An 11010-nucleotide genomic window follows, 5' to 3' on the forward strand; every position below is an offset into this window, starting at 1 on the left:
GCAGTCAGATTATTCATCTCTCCCAAACATAAGCAGGTAACTGAAGGTTTATTACCTAGAAGATAACTGAAAGTGTATTATCTGGAGAGATAAAAGTGACAGTTTCTGGACTGGGAGTCTTAAGTATAATTAAAAATAGGAGTTCCTACTGAAAACAGGAATACTAAGTGGAATTCCATATACTAAATGATACAATCCCCAACATCTGTCCTCACTCAACTACCAGAATTCCAACAGCTAGGTCAAAAACTACATACAGGTGATTGCCAGACTTTTATTTGAAGAATTGCATAAGGCCAAAAGAGAAGAATTACAGACATAAACAACTGGAGAACTGGTGGTGGGTGCAGGGATGAGGGGAATCAATAAACTATTTCACATCAATTGTTTACCATGAAATCAACTAGTGACAATATTTGCACATATGCTCTCTCTCTTATACATACATCTCTTTGCCCAAAAGTGCCTAATTTTAATATGAATATATAGCAGCACATCATCAGGCATTTGAGCAAGTAATTCAACATGAAATAGACAACAAAAATATTTTTAAAAAAAGAATAGGAAATTTAAGGAAATAGTAACAATTCAAGAGCACTTTTTAAAATGTATGATTTTCCCACAGGAACAAGAAAATATATTGCATCTACAAAATAAGAAAGATTATTAATAGAAAGGAATATTCTCAAAAAATTTTTGAAATTAAGTCTTAAAGCCCAGTAGAAGGGTAAAAATTTATGTTTGAGGAAATAGCCTACAGCAAATCAAAAAGACAAAAAGATGAAAATAGGGGAAAATATATGAATAATTAGGGAATTGATTTAGAGAATCCACTCTGATCTTCAAATAATAGGTGTTTGAGGGAACAAACTAAATGATTATCAAAGAAACAATTCAAGAAAAACTTCAGTAGCCTAAAGATGTTAACTTTTAAGATTGAAAGGGTCAATCAAGCACATAAGAAGCAGATAAAAATTACTCACAAAACACTGGTGAATTTTAGGAAAGCAAGGAAAAGGAGAAGATACTAGTTCTCAGAAAGTGTGAGAACATAGTTAACAAGTACTGTTTGTCAAACTTGGGAAATATCAATGAACAAAAGATTTGTTGAGTCTTTCAATTCATAAACATGATATATCTTTTCACTTGTTTAGATATCTTTGGATTATTTTTATCAGTACATTGTGGACTTCAGCATATATATCTTGTTCATGTTTTGTAAAATTTTTTTTTTTTTTTTTTTTTTTTTTTTTTGAGACGGAGTCTTGCTCTGTCGCCCAGGCTGGAGTGCAGTGGCCGGATCTCAGCTCACTGCAAGCTCCGCCTCCTGGGTTCACGCCATTCTCCTGCCTCAGCCTCCCGAGTAGCTGGGATTACAGGTGCCCGCCAACTCACCCAGCTAGTTTTTTGTATTTTTAGTAGAGACGGGGTTTTGCCGTATTAGCCAGGATGGTCTCGATCACCTGACCTCGTGATCCACCCGTCTCGGCCTCCCAAAGTGCTGGGATTACAGGCTTGAGCCACCGCGCCCGGCCATGTTTTGTAAAATTTAAGCCTAGTATATTATGTTTAGAGCAATGTAAATGATGTACTTTTAATTTTATTGTCAGATAAAAGAACATGTCACATGTTCTTTACAAGTGCATATGAATACAATTGATTTTTGTGTGTCTAAAAAATTGTATCTTTATTGAATTAACCTCGCAGTTCTATAGGTGTTTTTCTTGAGATTTTCTATGTAGACCACCATATCACCTATGCATAGATATAGTTTTATTTTTTTCCAATCTGCATACTTTTTGTTTTCTATTTCTGCATCATGGTGATAACTAGAAGCTCCAGTACTAAGGTGAAAGTAATAATAGAGTGGACACCCTTTCCCCTATCGCCATAAGATCAAGGCTATTCTGCCATTCTGTGAGTTTCCACATGCTGTTCTGTCCATCCAAGAGGGAGCTGCATGTTAGTCCTGTCTCCTATCCACCATTGTCCACAATCTTCCAGTTAACCTTTTTTGGTTAAAAATGTTGTTGCATTCTATATACTTGATTCTTTTCTGTCTAGTTATTATATAAATTGTTGAGTTGAGGTGCTTCACTTAAAATTGTGGATTTGTCTATTTTCTTATTCGATTCTATCAGGTTTTGCTTCACTTATTTTGCAGCTCTATTGTTAGGGACATACACATTTTGTATTATTTTGTCTTCTTGATGGTGCCTTGGTGGTGTCTCATTATTAATGATTAATTATTTTCATCATTAGTAATGTCCCTCTGTCTCTTTTGATTTTCTTTCTCTAAAGTTTACTTTATCTGGAATTAATATAACTGTTCTTGCTTTTCTTTGATTAGAGTTTGCATAATATTTTTTTTAACATTTTATATTCAAGTTGCCTACATTATTTTATTGAAGTGAGTTTTAGTACACCACATATTGTTAAGGAATATTTTTAAATTAACTCTGTCAAACTTTGTCTTTAGATTAATGTATTTAGACCATTTACATTTAATGTAATTATCTTAGTTTGGGCTATTATGATAGAGTACAATGGACTAGGTGGCCTAAAGAACATTTATTTCTCATGATTCTGAAGGCTGGAAATTCCAAGGTCAAGGTGCCAACAGATTTAGTATCTGGTGAGAATTCACTTCTTGGTTCGTAGACAGCCTTCTTCTCACTGTGTCTTCACATGGTAGAAAGAGCAAAGGAACTCTCCGGAGTCTTGTATAACCTCACTCAGGAGAGCTCTACCCTTATGAGCTAATCATGTACCAAAGACCCCACCTCCTAATACTATCACACTGGGGATCAGGTTTCCCACATACACACTTTGAGAGGACATAAACACTTAATCTGTAGCAGTAATTATTCAGTGTCAGTCTTCTATTTTGGTTTTAGTTCTGTGTTTTTTATTTCTCTGTTTTATTTTTCTGGCCTTTTTAAATGGGTTACTTGAAAATCTTTTAGATTTCTACTTTATCTGTAGGGTTTTTGAGTGTATCTCTTTGTATAGCTTTTTTAGTGGTAACTCTAGTTAGTTTATAATTTATGGCAGTCCACTGATGTCATAGTAGGCTTCCACTGAGCCCTCCACTGAGGTTTTACCAGTTAAAGAAAGTCTTACCTCCCTAAGTTCCTTTACTTTCCACCATTTATTATATAAATTTCCTGATTATGTTTTTTACATATATTTAAACTGCATCATATAATGTCATAATTTTGCTTCAATCATCAACCATAAGTTGAAAACATAAAAGAAGAAAATGCATTATATTTATTCATATTTTACTTTCTGTTGCATTTTCTACCTTCCTCATACATAGAAAACTTTCTCTGTGGAAACTTTGTATATAGAAATCTTTCTGTAGCCATTTTTTTTAGTATAGGTCTACTGGTGATAAAATTTCTTTTAATCATTATTTGAGAATCTTGATTTATCTTTTACTTTCAAAGGACATTTTCACTATATGTAGAATTCTAGTTTTACAGTTCTTTCGACGCTTGAAAAATGTGCCAGTTTCTTCTGGCCTTCTCCCATGGTTTCTCATGAGGGATTTAGTGATTTAGATTCCCCCTACTCCTATGGGTAAGCAGTTGTTGCTCTTTTACTGCTTTCAATGGTTTTGTTTGGTTGTTTCTTTTTTAGTTTCCAGAGGTTTTACTATGATTTGTCTAGCTATGAATTTCTTTGCGTTTATCCTATTTGGGGTTCACTCAGCTTCTTTTATCTATAAGTTATGTGTCTTGCCAAATTTACAATGTTTTCAGCCATTATTTACTAAGTAATTTTTCAGCTTTGACCTTATCTTCCTCTCCTTCTGAGGTTCTGATGGCACTAATATTTTAGTTTTTTAAAAAAGAAATAGTTTTTCAGGTTTCTGAGGCTCTGCTTATTTATTTACATTTTTTTCTCTCCACTATTCAAATTGGATAATTTCTTTTGATCTATCTTTCAGTTCATTTACTGATTGTTTCCTCACTCCTTTCCATTTTGTGGTGGTGGTTGTTGTTGCTGTTGTTCCCAAGCCTTCCACTGAGGTTTTTTAGATTTTTTCAGTTATTACATTTTTTTTTTCAGCTAAAAAGCTTCAATTGAGTTTTGTCATTTGGATTTTTCATTTGTTTCAAATATATTCATAATTACTTATTGAAATGTTTTTATGATGATTCATTTAAAATCTTTCTCAAATAATTCTAACATTTCTGTCATCTTGATGGTGGAGTTTATGAATTTCCTTTTTATATTCAGTTTGAGCTCCTCTTGGTTCTTGGAGTGATCAGTAATTTTTGATTGACACCTTGACATTTTGGTTATTATGTTGTAAGACTCTGGATCTTATTTAAACCTCCATTTTACATTATTTCTTCTGACACCACTCTATTTGGGGAAGGCACAGCCTCATTACTACCAGTTAGGGGTAGGTGTCCAGGTTCTCTACTGGGCTGCCCCCTGACATTACAGGTAAGTGGGTGACTCATTAATGCTGGGTGGTTATGAGAGTTCTGACTCTTCATACGGTCTTCTATGGTATCATCCAAGAGAAACAGAGGGTCATCCTTTTTCTGTCTGGCAGGAAATGAAAGTCCAAGTTCTTTACGTTGGTCTCCACTAGCATGGCTAAGAGAAGGGAAATTTGTTAGCTTGCAGCAGAGATGAAAGTCCTGGCTCCCTACTTATTCTTCTCTGATACTACTCTGCCAGTGAAGTTGGAATGCTTCTTTATAGTCTAGTGAGAATGAAAGTCTAGTCTAGGCCTTTGTTAAAAATGGCTGGGAGTGGGGCCACAATTTTTTTGGTTCTCTTCCCTGTGCTGTTTGGCTGGACTACAGCAGTTATCCAAACGGGCTAGGATGCCTCTTTCCTGGTTCTTTTGCCAGAGAAAGCAGGCCTTATTTGGGTTTATTTATTTATTTATTTATTTATTTATTTATTTGTCTATGCCCATTAGAATTTCTGGGTTGCTGGCTTTTTTCTTTTCTTTTTTCTTTTTTTTTTTTTTTTGAGATGGAGTCTCACTCTGTCGCCCAGGCCGGAGTGCAGTGGCTGCTGGCTTTTTTAACTCCAAGTCTTAGATATGTGAAGCATGGAGAATATTCAAGGAGGTCATCATCATGTTATTCCTTGTTCCCAATTTCCTAGCTTATCTGCCTTCTTCTTGCCACTTTTCAGAGTTTTTCTATATTTAGTTTATGTATACTGGCTAGGATTTTTATTTGTTCTTGGTGAAAGGAATAGAAAAAGTACTTCTATTTACCTTCTTGATTGTGGAAATCTAAACCTAAGTATTTTCATATTGCAAGATCTGTGCTATGATTGGAATGTTTGCCCCCTCCAAAACTGAGGTCACAATTTAATTGCTATTGTATTGGTAATAAGAGACGGGACCTTGAAGAGGTGGTTGGTCTCCATGAGGACTTCACCCTCATAGGTGGGACCTTGAAGAGGTGGTTGGGCCATGAGGACTTCACCCTCATAGGTGGGATTGGTGCTATTAAAAAAGTGTGAGGTTGTCCCTCTCTTGTTCTCTTGTGCCCTTCTACCTTCTACCATAAGATGGCACAGCAATAAACCCGTCACAAAATGCCAGCCTTTCAATGTTGAACTTTACAGCCCCCAGAACCATGAAAAAATAAATTTCTATATACTATAAATTACCCTGCCTTGAGTACTTTTTTTTTATTGCAGCACAAAGTGGACTCAGGTAATTTGTATGTTAACAACTCTAAAACATGGATGAAAGAAGTTTAAGAATACCTAAGTAAATAGAGACATATACCGTATTCATAGATTGGAAGATTCAGTATTGTCAAGATATCAGTTCTCCCCAAACTGACTTATAAATTTAATGCAATCCCAGTCAAAATCTCAGCAGCATTTTTTAATAGAAATCAATAGGTGGATTTGAAATTCATATAAAAAAACCCAAAGAATTTACAATAGATAAATAAATTTTTACAAATAACAAAATTGAACAACTTACACTATTGTATTCAAGTCTTAAGATAACACTACAGTAATCAAGACAGTATTGGCAAAAGAATAGACATGTAGATGAAGGGAAAATAATAAAAACTCCAGAAATGGATCCACACATTTATTTCTAGTTGGGTTTTATAAAAGCACAAAATGTGAATCAATGGAGAAGGAATAATATTTTTATCAACTGGTGCTGGAACAATAAGACATGTATATAAAACATTTGACCTCAATTCTTACCTATACTATACACAAGAATTAGTTCAGAATAGATAATATAACTAACTGCAAACCCTAGGAATATAAAACTTACTAACAAAGACATAGGGAAAATATTCATCACTATGGATTAAGCGAAGATGTCTTGAGTAAAGCACAAAATACACAACCCATAAAAACTGATAAAATTTGGACTTTTTCAAAATTAAAACTTTTGCTTAATGCATAATCAGGATAATAAAAAGACAAGTAACAGACTAAAAAGTATTTGCAAAACACATATTTGGGTAAAGGTCTTGTACCTAGAATATGTAAAGAACTCTTAAAACTCAATACTTAGAAATCAAATAAACTCCCCCAAAACAGGCAAAAGATTTGAACGAATACTTCACCAAAGAAGGCATAGGATGACAAATAGGCACATGAAAAGAAACTCAGTCTCATTAGACATCAAGGAAATGCAAATTAAAATCATAGTGAAATGCCGCTTAGAACTTAGATAACCTTAAATGGCTTCAAAAAAAAAAAAAAAAGAAAAAACCTCATGACAATATGGCATAATTTGAACTGTATGTATTATGTTGGAAATGCTAAGTGGTACAACAACTTCAGAAATCAGTGAAGTTAAATAATACCATATGACCCAGTAAAATCACTCCTGGTTATTTATTCAACTAAAATGAGAACAAAAGTTCATACAAAGACTTGTACGTAAATGTTCATAACAGCTTTATTCATTATTACCAAAAACTAAAACAGTCCAAATGTTTATCAACCAGTAAATAGAGGAAGAAACTGTGGGACGCTCACAAATGGAATTCTCAGCAATCAAAGAAATCAATTACTGTTACATGTAACAATGTGGATAAATCTCAAAAGCTTTATGCCAAGTCAAATTAATCAAACTGCAATGATTACATACTCTATTAATCCATTTCATGACATTTTGGAATAGATATATGTACAGAAAGAAAAAATCTGACAGGTGATTTACAGAGGCTTGTGTAGGTGCACAAGGGAATTATTGGTTAATGGAAATGTTTGGTATCTTGATTATTATTATTATCTTGTCCTAATGTGCTTCTTGATTATTATGGTGATTCTTATGCAACTTTATGTGATTGTCATAACTTACATATTTATACACTTTCAAAGTGAATATGAAACCTCAATTTAAAATATTCTAATAGTCACCTGGATCTCAGTATTGGAAAAGTGAATTTTACTGAATCAAAATAATGTTAATGAGCATAGAGTTTAAATCACCGTATTTGTAACCCTTAGTGTTCAGTACCTCATAAGTCACTTAATAACTGTTGAATGAAGTTGTTGAATGGGGTATCAATCTTTCAATCTTGTAGTTGCAGCATCTTATAAGCAAAAGAATTATGGTTTAACTGAGTATACAGATAACTATTGGGAAAATAATCCACATAGTATGAATCATTTTCAAAGTCAAATACTCTAGGAGAGAAGTATCACTATAAATTATAAAGTTCTACTTCTTGTTCATATTTGTATCAATGCGGCATTTGTACTGATTGATTCTTTTTTCTTGAAATTTACATGTCAAAAATAATTCATGAATGCAGAAGTAAATTTATCAGCCATTTAATAAACAGTATAACAAACTATCAAGAGATATCTTTTAAGTACCTGGAATATTTGTAGCTCCACTGTGGCTTTCATGAGTAGAGCTATTTTTCATCACTGGGCTTTATTTTATTTTGTCATAGTACCGACGTGTGAAAGTATTAACATTGATAGAGTAGAACATTGTATTAGGGTCCCTTAGCTCAAAGAGATTTGAATATATTTCAGTGAGGCAAGTGTCCATTTGTTATCCTTGAGACTGTCAGTGAAGTCGTATATATGAATGTGAAACTGACAGTGTCAGCTGTTGATAAGTTATTCACTAGTAATTCAACAAATATTTACTGAGCTTCTTCTCTGTAAATTCTGCAACATGGGCCTCTGAAGACTTCACCCTAGGCATATATGTCTGCTCAAGCTGTTTGCTGCAGTTGCACACTGCCATATGTGGCTCTCTGGGTGACTTAACTGCTGCTGCTTATGCAAATTATGTTTTATTTTATGCCTGAAAGAACACAAAGGAGAAAAATGTCAAATTCATCTCCACCAACATAGAAAGCATTTAATGTGTGTCCAGGAACTCCTGGAAGTTACTAAGGGGACATACAATGTGATAGAAGATAATGGACTTTGGGATAAAATCAACTTGAATCTAAATTCCAAGCTCTGTGACTATACTTTGCTTCTCTACTTCTTCACTTCCCAGTCTCCTCATTAAAAGACAGAAAGAGAGAGGAAGAGAGATACAGAGAAGGTGGGGAGAGACAGAAGGTGGAGGAGAGGGAGAGAGTGGGAGGGAGGGACGGGGAGAGAGAGAGAGACAGAGAGAGAGAGAGAGAGAGAGAGAGAGGGAGAGAGAGAGAATGATTACATCTTCTACATGATTTTGTAAGTGTCAAATATGTGATATTTTCAAAATGTGTGTGAAAGTGTAGAGCATGAGCAATAAATTATAGTTATGTTTCCCTAGGCATAAACTGTGAGTTAAATAGAGATCGTTTCTATCTTTGTGGGTCTTATAATTTGGAACCTGGATTAATAACATGAATATACCTTGAAGAACATAGGTAGACCACAAGAACTGTCTATAAATTGCCTTCTCAGAGATATATTCCCCATCTCTCTAGAATAATCCCCTTGTTCATGTAGTTATTTCTGAACCTGATAAATTCTTGCAGAACCTCAGCCAACTGCCTGGATTCTATTGACTCAGAGGAGGCCCTGACCCAAGGTCTTTTGAACTGGAACAGTCAGTGGTGGAAGTTGTATGATGTGAAATCTGGAAGCTCTTTTGGCTATTTCATCCTCCCAAAATTCCATGAGCTAATCCGGTAGGATTTCTGCCACTTTTGACCACAGTTAAAACTTCCCTAATTTATAGATAGGAATTATTTAACATAGATGTGACATTTTCAAAGCTTGACCTTTGGAATAATGGAGTAGAGATTGGTTTGGAGTGAAGAAGCTGGCCTAGGGAGTGTATGTCAATTTCCTAGGTCACAGAGCAAGTTCTTTTAAGAACTTTATGACTAGTTTTACACCTTGAGATGTTTATTGTACAATACTGCAGTCCATCATGTGATGGCATACCAGAAATATCTAGAACAGGGTATATTATGGCTGAAATAAATTTGGAAAAAAAATAGAAAGCTTTCTCTCCAGCTGGCTTGGATGCCATAGATTTGCTTCCTCAAGGTTATATTGTGAGAAACATTGGCCTGTAGAGGAACATGAGAAATCATGTATCTCTTATGCAAAGGTTTTCTATAATTGATTCCCATTTAATCACTGTGTGACTTTTTTCTTATAGTGTAAGATGTTGAAAAATATTAAAGATACAGAATTAACAGGATTTAATGATTGATTAGGTAGATGGAGAGGATGTGGATAAAAGAGGAGAAGAAATGATATGCATATTTCTTGCTTGGATTGAAACATCAGAATATTCTGAGATAAAGTACACAGATGGGGCAGGTTTTGGCTTGAACAGTATCCCTCCAGTCATAACTATGTTCTTTCTGTGAACACTACTCACTTTCCCATCCTTGGAAGGTAATGATTGTAGTATGTTACTCTGCTTCTCTGGGTCATAGTTTATTTGAACAAGGATGAACACTTGACTCAGACAGAGTTCAAACTATTATTTTTATATGAAATTTGGACCTTGACTTAAACTGCACTTGCTGCTGAAATTAAGAATATATAAATTCAAAGGCAGAAAGTACCCTCATCTGTAATATACGGGAGAAACCAAGGAAGCTAGTCTTTAGAGTGAGAAGAAGAAGATATGCATAGTGAAGCAGAGAAGACAGAAAGAGAGAAAGAGAAAACATCCAGTTGTCTTGGTTTCTGCCAGCTTTTCTGTTCCTGGCTTTGACCATTGGTTTGTCTGGCAGTTCTCATTATAGTCTCTGTAAAATATATACTATATTCTTGAGAGGTAAAGGTTAACTTGTCCAAGACTGATTTCTTGCAGGTTGGACACAGAAAAATGTTGGCCTCCTGCAAACCTCCATGGAAACCCTTTATGACCTAGGACTTGAAGCAAGTTATTCTTAGCCAAGAGCAAGGCTTGGACACAGCCCTGGTCACACCAGGAGTGGGCTTCCCAATTAATCACCAACACTGTTGTATAAAACCTTGCTGCTGGGATACTGGCACAGTGGCTCATGCCTATAATCCCAGCACTTTGGGAGGCCAAGTTGGGCAGATCATCTGAGGTCACGCGTTCGAGACTAACCTGGCCAAGATGGTGAAATCCTGTCCCTACTAAAGATACAAAAATTAGCCAGGCATGATGGTGGGCGCTTTTAATCCCAGCTACTCAGGAGGCTGAGGCAGGAGAATTGCTTCAACCCACGAGATGGAGGTTGCACTAAGCCGAGATTGTGCCACTGCATTCCACCAGCCTGGGTGACAGAGCAAGACTCCGTCTCAAAAAAAAAAAAAAAAACAGTAAACGAAACTTGTTGCTAGTTTGCCGTATTATATGACCGCACCAAAAAGTTGGACCCATCTAGTCTGTGATCACACTAGAAGACAGGCTGGTTCCCACCCCAACATGAATACTGAGTTGGCAGGAAGATAACACAGCCCAAGGGCTAAAGGCCTTTCTCTCTAGTCTGTCACTTGTATTTGTTTTCTATGTCTGTACTGACCTAGAATGCTATGAACAGGGAACTGGCTCAGCAGCCATTGCTTGTTCGTCCAAGAGCTTTACCC

This window comes from Chlorocebus sabaeus, chromosome 1 (genome assembly GCF_047675955.1).
Source record: "Chlorocebus sabaeus isolate Y175 chromosome 1, mChlSab1.0.hap1, whole genome shotgun sequence".
NCBI lineage: Eukaryota > Metazoa > Chordata > Mammalia > Primates > Cercopithecidae > Chlorocebus > Chlorocebus sabaeus.